Source organism: Erpetoichthys calabaricus, chromosome 10, assembly GCF_900747795.2.
Source record: "Erpetoichthys calabaricus chromosome 10, fErpCal1.3, whole genome shotgun sequence".
Taxonomy (NCBI): domain Eukaryota; kingdom Metazoa; phylum Chordata; class Cladistia; order Polypteriformes; family Polypteridae; genus Erpetoichthys; species Erpetoichthys calabaricus.
Window position 1 is genome coordinate 49,834,334 of NC_041403.2, and position 18,306 is coordinate 49,852,639.

Here is an 18,306-nt window from a genome sequence, read left to right on the forward strand (position 1 = left end):
GTAGGAGGGGGGTGGGGTGCGTACACAGGGCAGGGACGTATTCCGAGGGAGCGTATGACCCGCACTCAGTGGGTATTCCTCGTTCGTGGGGAACAATTGCAAGCCCCGGTGCCCATTACGAATGGGGTTCAACGGCTTACCCACGCCTGTCGGCGCTGGGTAGACACACGTTGATCCATTCAGTGTAGCGCGCGTGCAGTACCGGACATCACATACCTGTTAATGCTCAATCTCATGTGGCTGAAAGCCACTTGTCCCTCTAAGAAGTTGGATGCCTACCGCTTGGCGATCGCGTAACTATTAAGCAGGAGGGAGTCTCATTTGTTTTTGGAATTAACCAGACTAAACGCTCCACCAACTAAGTACGGCCATGCAACACCACGCACAGAATCGAGAAAGAGCTATCAATCTGTCAATCCTCTCCGTGTCCGGGCAGGGTGAGGTTTCCCGTGTTGAGTCAAATTAAGCAAGATTTGTGTGTGGCAAGTTGTTGTGTTCGAGCACATGAGCAGGCACTGTGAATGCCTTGAGAGCGTGGGTGGACGCGTGCCGGGGAATAATGAGCATCTATATATCTTCTTAGATATAGACAGTGTCTGATTGTTGTGATGGTTTTACACTCCAGTACATTGCGGTGAATGCTGGTAACAGTCAGGCGGGCAGGCGTATTAGAGTTGGTGCTCTTAGAGTTGGTGGGCGTGTCTCTCTAGCGGTTCGAGTTCTTGGGCGGTGCTCTGACGTTTGTATCCCACGGTCAGACGACTTGGTGGATTATATATGGAAATGCAGCTGAAACCGAAAAGAATAATGAAAAGTCAACGTGGCTCAGTGGTGCATGTGTACTGAAGCAGAGACGAAAGTGAGTTGCTCCGTCCGGGCACATGAGCAGGCACCGTGAATACCTTGAGAGCGTGGGTAGATGCGTGCTCGAGTTGGTGGGCTGGGCTTTGTGAGTTGACTGCTTTCAAAGCGCTGCGTGCTTGGGTGTCTTGCTTGCTCTGACGGCGGCTTAGTGAATTATATATATCGATACACAGCCTCTTCTTAGATGGTTCTGCTGTGTCCACCCTCGTTCTCGAAGCATACACACCGCCTGGTCATGGGCGGGGAAATGTCTTCCGTGTTCCTGCAGGACCATCTAAGAAGACGCATGTTTGTCGCAGATGCGAATTGCTGTATGTAGCGTGTAAAACAGTTTGCAATGGTGCACGCGGTCGTGCGTCGTAACCGAAAAGTCAACATGGCTCAGAGGTCCATGTGTACTGTAGCACAGACGAACATAAATGACGGCGTTTTTTCCGAGGTGTCGCGTCCGAGTTGGTGGGCGTGGCTCTGTGAGTTGTCGTCGTATCCAATGGTCTTAGAGTTGGTGGCCGTGGCTCCTTCCTGCATGCGCCATGGGTGTCTTACTTGTCGGCGGCTTAGTGAATCCACACCCCTTCCTGCGTGCTTTCATGGGTGTCTTGCTTTGCACTGCATGCTTTCATGGGTGTCTTGCTTGCTCTGGCGGCGGCTTAGTGAATTATATATATACAGTAATCCCTCACTACTTCGTGGTTCACTTTTCGCGGATTCACGACTTCGCTGGTTTTTAAATACAAGTGATTGCCCGCCTATCGCGGAAGTTATGTTCCAGACCCATCAGCAACAGGAGAAAATCCGCGATATAGAAAGACCATATAAATAAACATTTTTATAGTTTAAGCCTTAAAATACCCATCCCACATGCTTTAAACACATGTAAACTTATAAAACACACTTTGTTAACACATATGATATGTGGATGTCGGGCTAAGGATATGAGTAACATCTCACTATTATAAAACATTTTAACTTCATGCAAGACAAGACAGTGAGACAGGAAAATTGGTGCTGTACAGGCTTTTAAATTATTGACACGCAGAGCGACAAGCAGCACAAAGTCCACTTCTCCTTAGCGTTCATTCAGCTCCCCACCCCCTTGACAATGCGAAGTTGCAGGAGCGTACTGCGCCTCCGGGGAGGGGGGTTTGAGCGAACGTGCGTTCAGCCCTCACACCCCCCCCCCCCACACACACTCCTCCTCCTCCTCCTTCCGAACGCGCAGAGTGACAAGCAGGCATTTTGGCAGAAGCAGCACAAAGTCCATTTCTGCTCAGCGTGAGTTCAGCTGCCCCCCTTCACAAAGCGAGTGCAGACACATTGACGTCTGATCGCTGTGTGCAGTGTTGGTCTGCGGTGTTTAAGAATGCAGAAAGTGTTTAAGAGCATAGGAAGTGTTTATAAGAGCGTGGGAAAGGTTAACAAGAGAGTGAGAAAGGTTTATAAGAGTGTGGGAAGGGCTTATAAAGCCTTAAAATATGTATAAATAATAAAAAAAATATAGGTCGCTACTTCGCGGATTTTCACCTATCGCGGGGGGCTCTGGAACGTAACCCCCACGATAGGTGAGGGATTACTGTAGATTCTAAAGGATTCACAAACTTTAATAATAATAATAATTCATTAATAATTCATTACATTTATGTAGCGCTTTTCTCAGTACTCAAAGCGCTATCCACACATGGAGGAACCGGGAAGCGAACCCACAATCTTCCACAGTCTCCTTACTGCAAAGCAGCAGCACTACCACTCTGCCACCTTTCAAGCACAACTGTACAACTTGGTGATGACATCTTTACCAATCGAACCATTATTAGGGCAAATTGCATTAATATGGACCTTGCTTCAAGTTAAGCTGTATACATAAATAATAAACCTGCAACTTGCATTTATAATGCTATTTGTGGTATAGCCCTACAGAATCGTTTAAGGGCCACGGTGAAGGAAAAAAAAAAACTAAATAATATATAATGTGGGCGGCACGGTGGCGCAGTGGGTAGCGCTGCTGCCTCGCAGTTGGGTGATCTGGGGACCTGGGTTCGCTTCCCGGGTCCTCCCTGCGTGGAGTTTGCATGTTCTCCCCGTGTCTGAGTGGGTTTCCTCCGGGCGCTCCGGTTTCCTCCCACAGTCCAAAGACATGCAGGTTAGGTGGATTGGCGATTCTAAATTGGCCTTAGTGTGTGCTTGGTGTGTGGGTGTGTTTGTGTGTGTCCTGTGGTGGGTTGGCACCCTGCCCGGGATTGTTTCCTGCCTTGTGCCCTGTGTTGGCTGGGATTGGCTCCAGCAGACCCCCGTGACCCTGTGTTTGGATTCAGCGGGTTGGAAAATGGATGGATGGATGGAAAATGGATGGATGGATATATAATGTAGCACATTAAATACTTTGTGTTGTGTTCTCCAACCCAGTTGTTAATCACTACGCTTCTTAAACTGACTTCCTCCACACTAAGAGGAGGAGCCGGTGGCGATCGCCACACAGAATACATTCACTTCATGATATTCCTGCTCTCTGAAAATTTAGAATGCTAAGCTATATACAGTGATCCCTCGCTATATCGCGCTTCGCCTTTCGCGGCTTCACTCCATCGCGGATTTTATATGTAAGCATATTTAAATATATATTGCGGATTTTTTGCTGGTTCACGGATTTCTGCGGACAATGGGTCTTTTAATTTCTGGTACATGCTTCCTCAGTTGGTTTGCCCAGTTGATTTCATACAAGGGACGCTATTGGCAGATGGCTGAGAAGCTAGATTGCTTACTTTTCTCTCTGTCTTGCGCTGACTTTCTCTGATCCTGATGTAGGGGGATTGAGCAGGGGGGCTGTTCGCACACCTAGACGATACGGACGCTCGTCTAAAAATGCTGAAAGATTATCTTCACGTTGCTATCTTTGTGCAGCTGCTTCCTGAAACGACATGCTGCACGGTGCTTCGCATACTTAAAAGCTCGAAGGGCACGTATTGATTTTTGACTGAAAAACAAACTCTGTCTCTATCTCTCTCTCTTTCTCTCTCCCTGCTCCTGACGGAGGGGGTGTGAGCTGCCGCCTTCAACAGCTTTGTGCCGCGGTGCTTCGCATACTTAAAAGCCAAACAGCCCTATTGATTTGTTTGCTAGAGATTGTTTTCTCTATCTATGTGACATTCTGTGCTCCTGACATGCACTCCTTTGAAGAGGAAGATATGTTTGCATTCTTTTAATTGTGAGACAGAACTGTCATCTCTGTCTTGTCATGGAGCACAGTTTAAACTTTTGAAAAAGAGACAAATGTTTGTTTGCAGTGTTTGAATAATGTTCCTGTCTCTCTACAACCTCCTGTGTTTCTGCGCAAATCTGTGACCCAAGCATGACAGTATAAAAATAACCATACAAACATATGGTTTCTACTTCGCGGATTTTCTTATTTCGCAGGTGGCTCTGGAACGCAGCCCCCGCGATGGAGGAGGGATTACTGTACTTGATATCATTTTCAGGATGAAATGCATTAAAGCAGGTATTAAACATGCACGGTAGTGCTGCTCCCTCGCAGTAGGGGGTCCCCAGGTGTATGTTCAGTGTAGAGAACTTTATGGCAGGTGTGACAAAGCTCCAGAAAACTGGATGTATTAATGGATATCGCAAAGTTTTAACTTAATTATTGTGTAAATGTTGGGTTTGTGATCTGGTGGTCGAAGACATGAAAACAGAATTCAATGGATGTTCTTCCGAGTGGGCTTTCTTTATTGCATGCGTGCAATTCAATGGATGTTCTTCCGAGTGGGCTTTCTTTATTGTATGCGTGCTGTCTCTTTCTGATGTACCAAACCCTCAGCCCCTATCCTTCCTTTTTCTTTCTCCACCTAACCATCACCACACGATAAACGTCTTTGTGAAATTAAAACTAGTTATAAACTTAGACCACGGAGTGTTCAGAACTTTAAAAAAAATCTTTGTTCTACATGTTTAATTATACCATCCATTCAGGGTTGCGCCCATCCCAGCAAGCATTGTGTGCGAGGCAGGAGCAAATCCTGAACAGGGCACAAGCACATCGCAGGGTGAATACGAGCAAAACATACACTAGCAGGGTCAATATAGCATAGCAAAACCTGACATCCTACATGACTTTGAGAGGAAACTGAAGCATGCCGAGTAAACCCACCAGAAAAACATGCAAATTCAAGGCAGGGTACATCCGAGACCCGAGTGCAAGCTCCACACCACCGTGCCCCCACATGATTAATACATGCTTTAATGCATTTCATCATGAAAATTATGTCAAGTATTTATCTTAGCATTCTAAATGTTCAGGGATCAGGAATATCATGAAGTGAATGTATTCTGTGCGGCGATTGCTGCCGGCACCTCCTCAGTACAAGAGGAAGTCAGTTTAAGAAGCACGTACCGATTTAACATGGCTCGGGGAACACTTAACACAAAGGATTTAATGTGCTACATAACTTATGACAGCGTTTGAGAAAATCTAGTAAATTAAAAATTCATTTTACGATGAAGTTTAGTTTACGATTATCTACTTTAATGACAAATTACGAGATTAAAGTCAACATGTCGACTTTAATCTCGACATAAACAGTGAGAATAAAGTAGAAATGTTAAGAATAAAGTCAACCTGTCGTCACAATATTACACAGTATCCAGGTACAACTTGTATTATTACAGTAACTAAACAGTATTCACAGATTTGAACATAATGATCCACATTCAACCTTTTAAAACCAAATTATCTCCAGACAGAGGACGTGACTCCTTTTTTTTCGGCAAAAGTTCTTCTGTGTCATCATGTTCAACTTTATTGTCTGCTACAGCTTCAGTTTTGGAATGTTCTCTGTCCATTTTCACCGTGCAATACCTCCACCACCGTATGTACTCTGTTGCATCCCTGTTTAGCGGTGTAGCAGTGAAAAAGAGCCCCCGCGCTATACCTCCACTAGTGCATGTACTCCGTTGTATGTGTTTAGCGGTGTAGTAGTGAAAAAGGTCCCCCTTAAACAGTTTTCCGCTGTGCTACGTTCTGAACGTTGTTTAGGCTATTTAAACCGGTGTTGCGGTATAAGAAAAATCCTTATCATAACAAAAATAAAAAATGGTTTTTGGTATGAACCAGTACACTGCCCAGCACTAGTGTGTGTATGTATATATATGTGTGTGTGTGTGTGTGTGTGTGTGTGTGTATATATATATATATATATATATATATATATATATATATATATATATATATAAATAATAATAGCTGATTACCCAAACTAAACTGTAGTATTTATAAAATAAGTTTGTTAATTACCAGTGTTATTTTTGAACAAATAAAGAGCATTTACAATAAATAGAAATTATATAAATATTAATTATTGAATAGTAAAACAGTTTGATAGAAGAATTTGAAGAAGATATAAGAAGCGTATAAATTATTAAACAGTCAAACATTAACATTTAAGAAATAAAGTTACATTGAGTACTACTGCAGTGGTTTCGGGCAAACTACCTGCTTGGCAACCTTGCACTATGTGCCTGTGATTTAAGCGAAAAATTATTGTGAGAAATTTGGACGCTGCCTTTCCGTGTCTTAACGGGCAGAAGGTCCAAACAATTCCCAAGTCTAATACTTGAAGAGGTCGGTACATCTTTTTAGATGTAAACCCTCCATTTTCTTAAAAGAATTCATCACAAAAGCAACCTTGAATGTTGGGGGGTTTTAGTGACCCAAATTCATCTTAAGGAACAGTAAGTAGCTGTGCACCGCAATTTACCAAGAGAGTCCCGGTTCGATAGCGCTGATTACACTTATTCGCAAAGATTTCCACTGTCCCAGGAGCCGTCGAGGCACTTGAAGTGTGACAAACAGTGCGAGAAGAGAGGACGCTGCCCGAAACTGCGAAGCTGTTGACCCAGAGGAAAAACCCGACATTCCACACCTCCCAGCGTCCACTTTGTTCTTACGACCCCTTGCCGCTGAAGGCGGTCTTGTCTTCACATTGTTTACAGCTCGGCGCAGTTAAAAAATAGAAAGACGCAAAGCTGTTTTCTTCATCTCTCTTACTATCAAGGTGTGGCGCGTTCCTCTTAAGTTGAATAAGGAGCCCAGCACACACACAAATCTCCTACTCTTAAGAAAATTAATTCTATTAAGTACGGAATTATTTGCAAATAAATTCTTTAAAAATCAGACAATGTGGTTTTCTGGATTTTTTTCTCATTTTGTCTCTCATAGTTGAGGTGTACCTATGATGAAAATTACAGGCCTCTCTTTTTAAGTGGGAGAACTTGCACAATTGGTGGCTGACTAAATACTTTTTTGCCCCACTGTAAACCTATATTACATCTATATACAAATATAAATTAGACACACACACACAATTCCCACACGTTCCCCAGTCTCTTTTATATTAACTTTGTTTTAAAGTCTAAATTCACACGGCCTGGGAAATCTGCAATGAATCCAGTGATCAAGTCAGATACGTTCCGCTGACTCGTATACTGAATTTAAATGTAAAAGAAGCGATCTCACCGGCCTGGCGACGATTCCTTTGTTGAAGGAAGAAGTCCGTCTCACCCGGGTGTCTTGGCGTTAGCGTCCGTCCATGGCCGACGCCCGCACCATAAAAGCAAAGTAAAGCCGTGTGCTCCGAAGGTCCTTTGAGGTTAGCCGGCATTCCTTCTCCGTGCACCCAACCGTCCTTATTACGGAGTCTCACTTGCTTTACCACAGGCTTCTTCTTTACATTCACCTTCCCAGCTCCTTATTTAAACACTTTTTTCTTCTTTTCAATATCAGTAAAATAACTCTCACACAAATAATAAGTTCCTGTATTGTAATATGTTCTGTGGTCATACGTAATTTCCATTTCAAACACGAAAAGAGTCTTATTTATATAGATATATATATGTGTCTTTCTTGCATCCAGTGCATGTAATGTTGCTGCCTTATGCTAAAATTATTGAAATTCAGTTTCCTCATCAAAAACACTGTTCCCCAGAAGGATAAATTGAAAACAGGGTTTTTGGAATTTTTGCATCTTTATTAAAAATTAAAAAATTAAACATCACATGACACAAGTATTCAGACCCTTTGCTGTGACTCTTGAAATATGGCTCAAGTGCATTCCATTCTATTGATCTGTGTTGAGATATTTCTACATTTTGTTTGGAATTCACCTGTGATCAGTTCAGTTGACTGCACATGATTTGTGTATATAAGGTCCAATGTTGAAAATGTATATTGGAGCAAATGAGGTCAAAGGAAACTCTGTAGTGCTTAGAGACAGGATTGTGTCAAGGCACATATCTAGGGAAGTATAAAAAAACTGTAGCATTGAAGGCTCTGAAGAGCTCAATGGTTTCCACAATTCTTAATGAACAAAGTTTGGAACTTCCTAGAGCTGACTACATGGTCAATCTACACAATCGGGAGAGAGGAGACTTGGCGAGAGAGATCCTGTGTGGAGATGGAGAAATGTCCAAATGGACAAGTACCACTGTAACACTTCACCAATCTGGGCTTTATGACAGAGTGGCCAGGCAACACATGAAAGCCTGCTTGGAGTTTGCAAAAAGGCACTTGAACCCAGAGATTCTCTGGTCCAGTTTTTGTCTCAGTTTAAGTATCACGTGTAGAGGAAAACGAGCACCTTTCATCACCTGCACAATTCCTTTACAACTGTAAAGCATTGTGGTGACAGCATCATGCTGTGGGGTTGTTTTTTAGCGGCAGGTACTGGGAGTGTAGAGCAGTGTTAAGAAATAGCTGAATGGAGCAAAGTACAGAGAGAGCCTTAATGAAGACCTCAGATTGGGTTGAAGGTTCACCTTGACAACACAGGAGTAGCTTAGCATCAACTCTATGTGAATGTTCCTGATTGGCCCAGCCAGAGCCCAGAGTTTTACCTAGTCAAAAATCACTGGAGGGACCTAAAATTAGCTGTCCACAGATGGTCTCCATCTCATAGTTTGAGAACATCTACAGAGGAGGATAGCTGAAAATCCCTAAAGTTAGTTATGTTATATTCAAAAAGACTCCAGGCATTGGATGCCAAAGATGCTTCAGTGAAGTACTGAGTAAAGAGTCTGAATTCTTGTGTTAATGTGATATTTCAGTTTTTTTCATTTTTAATACACTTGTAAAAATTCCTAAAAACTTGTTTAATGTTGTTTGATAAAGGAAAAAATAATTAAACTATTTTTGCTTAAAGCTGCAACATAACAAAAATATGAAAAAATGATGAGGTCTAAATACTTTCTGAAGGCACTTTAAATGATGGTTTATATATTCAAAATTGATTTGAAAATTTTTAAATGTCTCAGTTCGGCCTGTGATCTCGTATTGACATTTCTAGATAGGACCGATTTGTGTTTTTGGTGTGTAGACCTACTGTAACTGACAAAATGAATTACCTTCGTTCTAGAGTCACAGTAGCCTTTTCCCTGTCTTCGCTGTATATAGCTGTAAAATTACCGAAAAATTAAGATGCAGACATTCATCTTGCAAAATCATTTGTGTTTGTTCAAGTGCTTCCCCTTTTTTTTAAAAAAATACATTTGTTTTATATTAGAATAGTGCATTCAATCCTACTGATGTATGGAGCCCATTTTTGGCTTAGATTTAATTGTACTTTCACATAGAAACACCAGGCAGCTCTATTGTCTCTAGTTTAACATATAAAATTAATAATTTACTTTAAATGTTAAACATGTAACAGTATAGCATGCTATCATCTAATAAGGAAGCTGACATTCCCTGTGATAACACACGAAAGTCCAGCTCTAATTTACCCCCTTATTCATGGAAAAATGTCATGTATAATCAGAGGAGCACTGCACAGAGATCATCTACAGTAGTAAGGTGACATTCTCTGCTCCTCTCAGCTGCTTGTGGGTTGAAGAAAACCAGCAAGATACAACAAAAAGATGCTGACAGCTTTTGACTGTTTTCAAGAAATACTGTGAGAATTTTGGATTCTTAGAAGACTGGGACCTGTTGACGGAGAGCTCAAAATGATTGAATACTATGCAAACACTGTCTTCTCCTGAGAAGATCAGCATTGCTTTAAAGAAAGGTTTTACTTGAAGATTTTTTTTTCTTTTTCTTTCAGGTGTTTCCTTCACTATCTGTGGATTCATGTAATGTTTTGATTCATGACTTCTAATTATTACTTATAGACACCACAGTGAGAAGGAGAAGTGATGTGAGACATTTATTAAAGCTGGTGATTCAGCAGTGCAATAAAATAGGTCAACAGTTCAATAGAATAGTTTTAGGAGGTTTTACTGTAGGCAGTTTACAGTTCCACTGTTGGTGTTTCACTTGTCGAAGTTTTCAACAAAGGAAGAATGCACCATGCGTTGACAGCTTTCTGACCTAGATTATGTGAAAATCTTCAAGTAATTGTAAGGTTATATACTACAGTGACTGAAGGAAGCTTTCCTTAGGTATTAGTGTGATTTTTCACGTTTTTTTTTTTTCCAGCAATGTCAAAACCATTGGCGTTCCATGCTAATCAGAAGTTATTAATATTCATATATCATATGTAATTAAAGAATATCTTTTAACCCATGTAGACATGATGATAATGCCTGGTAGTCTCATTTGTCAAAGGGTGAACACGGTGAAGTCCTGATAAACTGCTTATTAAGTAGTTGCTCAGTGATTCTAAAACTGTATATATAAAGAGGGAGAGCCAGCTTATATTAAGTAGGCAGAAATCAAACAAATTGCTAGATAATAATTAACCTAGACTATTTAAGGAGGTTCGGTGGTCCTTATACAGTATAAACCATTAATGTATATTTAAAAAAAACAAAAAAAACAAATTGCTGCACACTGGAGAAATTGAATCGGATATTGTTCTGTTACATAAAAAAAATAGGGCTGATCAAGTAAATATAGGCTTGTAGGCTTAAGCTGGGTAAATTAAAAAAGCAATTATTAAGGAAAAAAGCTGAGCATTATGTGATAGGGACAGATGAATTGGTGAATAATTAACAGTATTTTATCCTGAGGAGTTGGTGTTTCAGTAATATGCTATAATTATTTAAGGAAGCATATAGTTTCATTTACCCTGAGTTTTCAGAAGAGTTTTTAAAGGTCCCATATGAGAAGTGGGAATTCCAGGTGTGGGTGCATACAAAAGTAGCTAAAATATAGGATGCAATGGGTTTTATTATGAGGAGCTTTCTCAGAATTAGATTCCTATTACATCCTAGGAAGTAAATGTGTTAGATTTGTACGTACAATGGAAGGTTTAAAACTTGACAGAAATCACTCACATGTCAGTGCTGGTCTCAAATGCTGTTTTGTGTAATATATATATATATATATATATATATATATATATATATATATATATATAAATAAAAACAATTAAACATGTAAATTAAGCATTGATTTTAGGATGAAGTTTTGTTTACGATGTTCTACTTTAATGACAAATTACGAGAATAAAGTCAGCATGTCCACTTTAATCTTGACATAAACGGCGAGAATAAAGTAGAAATGTCCAGAATAAAGTCAACATGTTGTCACACTATTACACAGTACCCAGGTACATTACACTGTATTGAAAACAAATAAAACAAGTACAACTTGGCTTCCAGTATTGTTTAGTAGTATAGAAACAGTATTTACACATTTGAACATAATGGTCCAGGCAATGGACGTGATTCTGTGTCATCATGTTCAACTTTATCGTCAGCTACAGCTTCAATTTCAGTTACGGAATGTTCTCTGTCCATTTTCACCGCGCAATACCTACACTACCTATTTAGTGGTGTAGCAGTGAAAAAGAGCCCCCCGCGCAACACCTCTGTGATTAGCGGTGTAGCAGTGAAAAAGGTCCCCACTTGAACAGTTTCCCGCTGTGCCACGTTCCGAACGTCATTTAGGCAATTTAAACCGTTGTTGTGGTATAAGAAAAATCCATATCATCACAAAAATAAAAAACAGTTTTCGGTATGGACCGGTATACTGCCCAGCACTAGACACAAGTAGGGGTGGGCGGTATGATCAAAATTCTATATCACTGTATTTTTCTAAATTATACCGGTTTCATGGTATTTCACGGTATTTTTTTCCCATGCATGAGTGGATGTTAACCACATTTTCCACTGCAATTACTGCAGTAGACTGGCTAAGAATAACCTATTCCACTGTCATGAGCATTGTACATTGTACAAAAAAAACATTTTAATGTGCACACAAGTATTAATACAGGTTTGCATGGCCCCATAAAGTGATAGTTTTCAAGGGGGTGGCATTAATGAAGAGAAGGAATCAATCACACTGCATGACAGATGTAGTCAAAATATAGAACCTTTTTATTGAACAAATTTTGCAAAAACTTAAAACTATAATTTTGACAACATATTTTCAACCATCCAAAGAGGCATTTAGACTTAGTAAAATATCCAGAAGTGCTTGTCAAAAGTTGTATTGCACTGAACATGTCTTAGAAAAGGAATAAATAGTAAATATTTTTTGTAAACCAACTACACTTTCTGTTAATGTTAACCATCTCTGTCCACTGACATGTTAAAGTGACTTTTTAAACAGCTTTACCATCGTTAAACTGCATAATATTTAAACTAATAAATAATAACAATAAAATAAATAATAGTATTATTACTGATAGTTGCACTATTACTTCAATATTTCAAGCCCAGGTGCATTACACAGTATTCACCAAATTAAAATAAAATAAAACAAGTGCAACTTGGTGATGACATCTTTACCAACTGAACCATCATTTAGGCAAACTGCATTAATATGGACCTTGCTTCAAGCTAAGCTATATACATAAATAATAAAACTGCAACTTGCATTTATGATGCTATTTGTGGCATAGCCCTACTGAATCGTATTAAGGCCACAGTGAAGAAAGAAAATATGAACACAGGGAAGAAAAGAACAAACTGTATGTCGAGAATAAAGTCGACATGTTGACGTTATTCTCGACATTTCCACTTTAAATGTTGACACTTATGTCGAGATTAAAGTCGACATTTCCACTTTATTCTCAGTTTATTTTATAATTAAAGTAGAATGTCGTAAACTAAACTTCATCCTAAAATCAATGTTTAATTTACTAGATTTTCTCAAACCCCGTCATAAGTTAATGCAGCACATTAAATGCTTTGCGTTGTGTTCCCCGACCCAGTTGTGAATCTCTACGCGCTTCTTAAACTGACTTCTTCTGCACTAAGAGGAGGTGCTGACAGCAATCACCGCACAGAATTCATTCACTTCATGATATTCCTGCTCTCTGAAAATTTAGAATGCTAAGATAAATACTTGATATCATTTTCATGATGAAATGCATTAAAGAAGGTATTAAACATGCATGGTAGTGTGGCGGTAGTGTTGCTCCCTCGCAGTAAGGGGTCCCCAGGTGTACGTTCAGTGTAAAGAACTTTATGGCAGGTGTGACGAGGCTAGAAAAAACTGGATGTATGAATGAATATCGCAAAGTTTTAACTTAAATATTGTGTAAATGTTGGGTTTGTGATCTGGTGGTCGGAGACACGAACACAGAATTCAATGGATATTCTTCTGAGAGGGCTTTCTTTATTGCATGCGTGCTGTCTCTGTCTGACGTACCAAAACCCCAGTTCCTATCCTTCCTATTTGTTTCTCCACATCACCAATTACCACACGATAAACGTCTTTGTGAAATTAAAACTAGTTATAAACTTAGCCCACGGAGTGTTCAGAATTTTAGAAATATCTTCGTTATACATGTTTAATTATGCCATCCATGCAGGGTTGTGCCCATCCCAGCAAGCATTGTGTGTGAGGCAGAAGCAAATCCTGACCGAGTTGCCAGCACATCGCAGGGTGAATACGAGCAAAACATAAACTAGCCGGGTTAATATAGCATAACAAAACCCCACATCCTACATGACTTTGAAAGGAAACTGAAGCACGCCAAGTAAACCCACCAGAAAAATATACAAATTCAAAGCAGGGAACACCCGGGACCCCCCTTGCTGCGAGGCAGCAGTGCAAGCTCCACATCACTGTGCCCCCACATGATTAATACATGCTTTAATGCATTTCATCATGAAAATGATATCAGGTATTTATCTTAGCATTCTAAATGTTCAGAGAGCAGGAATATCATGAAGTGAAAGTATTCTGTGCGGCGATTGCTGTGGCGCCTCCTCAGTACAAGAGGAAGTCAGTTTAAGAAGCATGTACTGATTTAACATGGCTCGGGAACACTTAACACAAAGCATTTAATGTGCTCTATAACTTATGACTGGGTTTGAGAAAATCTAGTAAATTAAATATTCTTTTTGCAATGAAGTTTAGTTTATGATGTACTTTAATGACAAATTACGAGAATAAAGTCAACATGTCGACTTTAATTTTGACATAAACGGCGAGAATAAAGTAGAAATGTTGAGAATAAAGTCAACATGAAAAGGCATTGTTCATCACCAAACTGTTCTTGGATGGTTGGGAGAAGTTGCTCTCAGACGATGGTTTGGTACCATTCTTTATTCATGGCTCTATTCTTAGGCAGAATTGTGAGTGAGCCCACTCCCTTGGCTGAGAAAAAAAACCCACACCTGAATGATCTCAGGATGCTTTACTGTTTGCACGACACAGGAGTGATGGTAGCGCATTTTCTTCTCTGGACAATCTTTTTTTCCAGATGCCCCAAACAGTTAAGAAAGGGAATTGATTCATCAGAGAAAATGACTCTACCACAGTCCTCAGCAGTCCAATCCCTGTACCTGTTGCAGAATATCAGTCTGTCCCTGATGCATTTCTTGGAAAGAAGTGGGTTCTTTGCTGCCCTTGTTAACACCAGGCCATCCTCCAAAAGTCTTCTCCTCACTGTGTGTGCAGATGTACTCGCTCCTGCCTGCTGCCATTCCTGAGCATGCTCTGCACTGGTGCTGCCCCGATCCCGCAGCCAAATCAACTTTAGGAGATGTTCCTGGCACTTTCTTGGGCACCCTGAAGCCTTCTTCACAACAATTGAACCTCTAACATCTCTATTCTAACTCAATCAGCATGACAGAGTGATCCCCAGCCTTGTTCTTGTCAACACTGTCACCTGTGTTAATGAGAGGATCACTGAAACGATGTCAGCAGGCCCTTTTGTGGCAGGGTTGAAATGCAGTGGAAATTAGTTTTTTTTTTGTGTTTTTTTTTTTTGGTTAAGTTCATTTTCATGGCAAAGAGGGACTTTGCAATTAATTGCAATTCATCTGATCATTTTTCATAACATGCTGGATTATATATGCTAATTACCACCACAAAAACGGAGGCAGCAAACTTTGTGAAAATTAATATTTGTGTCATTCTCAAGACTTTGGCCACGACTGCAAACATATTTGAAAACTAAATAAAGATCTTCCATGTACCTTCCAATTACATTCTTCTTCATAACCCAATTTCCATAGTCTGGAAAAAAGAAAACAATGTTTATGTTTATTCCAGTGCTCTTGCTTGCTTCTGTTATTAGTAGTAAATCCATGTAGTAAATAAGGAAGCATTTGACTTTATTTTATTGTTAGTGTCTTCTTTTAATTCTGTGTGCAGAATTTAAAAATCAGCTGTACTTTTTTAATATCACTACAAACTAAATAAATTGACCAAAATAACTATCATTTCTTTTTCTAAAATGTAATGACTGTCCTACCTGAGAGCAAATGATCAAATCAACTTAAAGTATGTAATAAAAATATATAGTATTGAGCATTAGTAATATGGGAATGACCGCAAAGTGGAACGCTGCAGTTATAGAGGCAGATGAGTGCATTATTAAATTAATCCATTCTTGAAAAACAGTTGCAGGTCCTCTGTCATTGACCAGTAAGCACCTGCCCAAGATCTCCCATGAAATTTTTCAGTCAATTTCCCAAACAATGTTTGAAGGAAGTATTCAGTTGAATAAGGAATAACACATACTGCATAGATTTCAGGAATACAATATTATCAAAAATGGCCATATATTATAGATGAAGCCTTTGTATTATAATGCATATTGTCATTATTAGTACTTTTATTGTGTTGTCTTACAGAAAAATAAAGTATTAGCTGTTTATTCTGCAGGAAATAAGTACAGTTATTTGAATTTTGTGAGTGCTGTCCCACACATAGAAATATATTTCTATCTAAACTATATAAATTGCCAGTTGTTGAAAGAATGAAAAAAATAATTGTCTGTGCAAGGTAATTAGATCATGTTATTTATAAATTGCAGTAATTGGTGGCACAGTGGGTAGCACTTCAGATGTAGTATTTTCTGTTAAAATAACTTTCTGCTCGTTCTATGTGGAGTTTGTATGTGTCCCTCCCATGTTCTATTTAGGTTGATTAGTCATTCCAAATTGGCCCAATGTGAGTGGGCACTCTGGACCAAGAGCTGTTTTCTTGCCTTGTGTCCCATGCAGCCATGATAGCCTCAAGTTTCTTCTGTCCTTGAATTGGACTGAGTGGCTTTGAGAATGGTATGTTAGAAGAATAGGTGGTAAGCATTCAAAAAACATTGCCTGGTAAATTTGCTATTGTGGTATAATAGATGACATAGTTAGTTAGAGGTTCACAGGTGCGTACAGACTTTAATGTTAAATTACTGAAGTTTGTAAGATGTGGAGATTCATGGAGAGACTTGGGGAAATTTACAAAGTGAACCAAGGCAAATATTCATAGATGAAAGTATTTTGTTCATGCCTCTTTGCAATAACTTGGAATTAATTTGAATTTTTTTCCCTTGGATTTAGTGCGTGAGTTTGGTGGTGAAAAAATGTTTGCACCACCATTTTAAAAGTTTTTGGGACGAATGTCAGCTCACTATACCTGCAGAAAATTTCATGCTCACATAATAATAAGGTAAGGTACTTGAACGTCGTCTTTCCATTAACTAAATAACTACATAATACTGGAAGTTGTACTGTTTCATTATCGTTAATTGGCAAATATGTAACTAGATGAATGTAAATTAAATTAATTACCCTCTAATGTATGATTTTAATTATGTAAGTCAGTGTTGTTCTTGTACAGAAGCCTTTCAGCTAATTGTGTAACTTGTGAAAACAATTTTGTGTACAGAGAGTGAGTTCACTTTTAAATACAATACTGATTTTCTTGTGTACAATTTTTATTTTCTTTTACTAGCTACTGTATTATTTGACTTATTCAACCTGTAAAAGTGATTGCTCTTCTATTTTAATTTTTTTTAACAGAATAGATTTTTTAGATTATTTAAAATCTATTTTTATAAAAATTAATAACACAGGTTTGTAAAATTACACCCAAATTGTTTTAATTGTGGAAAATTATTTTGGTTGAGTTCATGAACACAAAAGTATAACTAAAATGTTTACATAATGTCACATTTAGGTACAAAACTGAAAACAAATTCAATTTTAATAAATGACACTATGTATATAATATTGTTCTAAATCAATTTAACATGAACATATTTAGTCAATCTAATAATTTTTAACTACTTTGTAAAGAAGACAATACATATTCATTGACCTAACATAATACTTCTCTAGTTTTTGTCCCTTCTTAGGTTTTTTTTATCCAGAACTTTTGTTTGGTGGCCTGTCATTTCCAAACTTTTTTTAGTGCATCCCTTTGAATCATCCAGCAGTAGTCCACTATCACACTGACATACCAGTGTCCGTGGTACCTTCCTTTCATGTCCTTGACCTCCTGATGGAATCTTTCAACCTGATCTTCACTTGGCACTCCAAGATTTTCAGGGGAAAAACACCAAAATAATTATTTGAAATAACTTGCTTGAATGAGACTCAAGCCCCTTATTCCAGGTCGTTCATCATACCATCAAATTCTGCATCAGAGATCAGTTTTCAGGTCCAGCAAAGTAACTTATTTCAATTTAGCCTCATACAAACCCAGAAATTTTTCTGCATAAATAACAGTAAAAAGGTTTCATCTTTTGATAGGGTTTTAGCAAACTGATTCATTAAACCAAGCTTAATATGAAACACTGGCCAACCCGTGGCATAGCATACGCCGCATAATTATGTATTGATGGGTGAACACTTCCTGAAAGACACAGTTGTCCAAATGGGGTTGGTTTTGAGGATACGACTGTAGGTGAATGAAAAGATATAACTCTGGAGAGGGCAACATACAATACAGCGTTTTACACGCTGCATACAGTGATTCTCTCTGGCGCTGCCTGTGTGTGTGTGTGTGTGTGTGTGCGCGCGCGTCTGTCTCTCTCTGGCGCTGCCTGTGTGTGTGTGTGTGCGCGCGTCTGTCTCTCTCTGGCGCTGCCTGTGTGTGTGTGTGTGCGCGCGTCTGTCTCTCTCTGGCGCTGCCTGTGTGTGTGCGTGGCTCTCTCTCTGGCGCTGTCTGTGTGTGTGCGTGGCTCTCTCTCTGGCGTTGCCTGTGTGTGTGCGCGGCTCTCTCTCTGGCGCTGCCTGTGTGTGTGCGCGCGGCTCTCTCTCTGGCGCTGCCTG

At 39.5% G+C, this 18,306-nt stretch overlaps 1 protein-coding gene across 4 annotated transcripts in view; it reads left to right on the plus strand.

Moving 5' to 3' along the window:
- zzz3 (zinc finger, ZZ-type containing 3) overlaps positions 1-18,306 on the plus strand; it is a 225,967-nt gene that overhangs the window by 100,084 nt on the left and 107,577 nt on the right. For 2 of the 4 annotated variants that reach the window (XM_051933113.1, XM_051933110.1), the window contains exon 2: positions 16,591-16,699. The exons of the other annotated variants lie outside the window; for them this stretch is intronic. The gene's annotated coding sequence lies outside the window, so the exon portion shown is untranslated. The remainder of the gene's footprint in view (positions 1-16,590; positions 16,700-18,306) is intronic. 4 annotated transcript variants of the gene reach the window in all.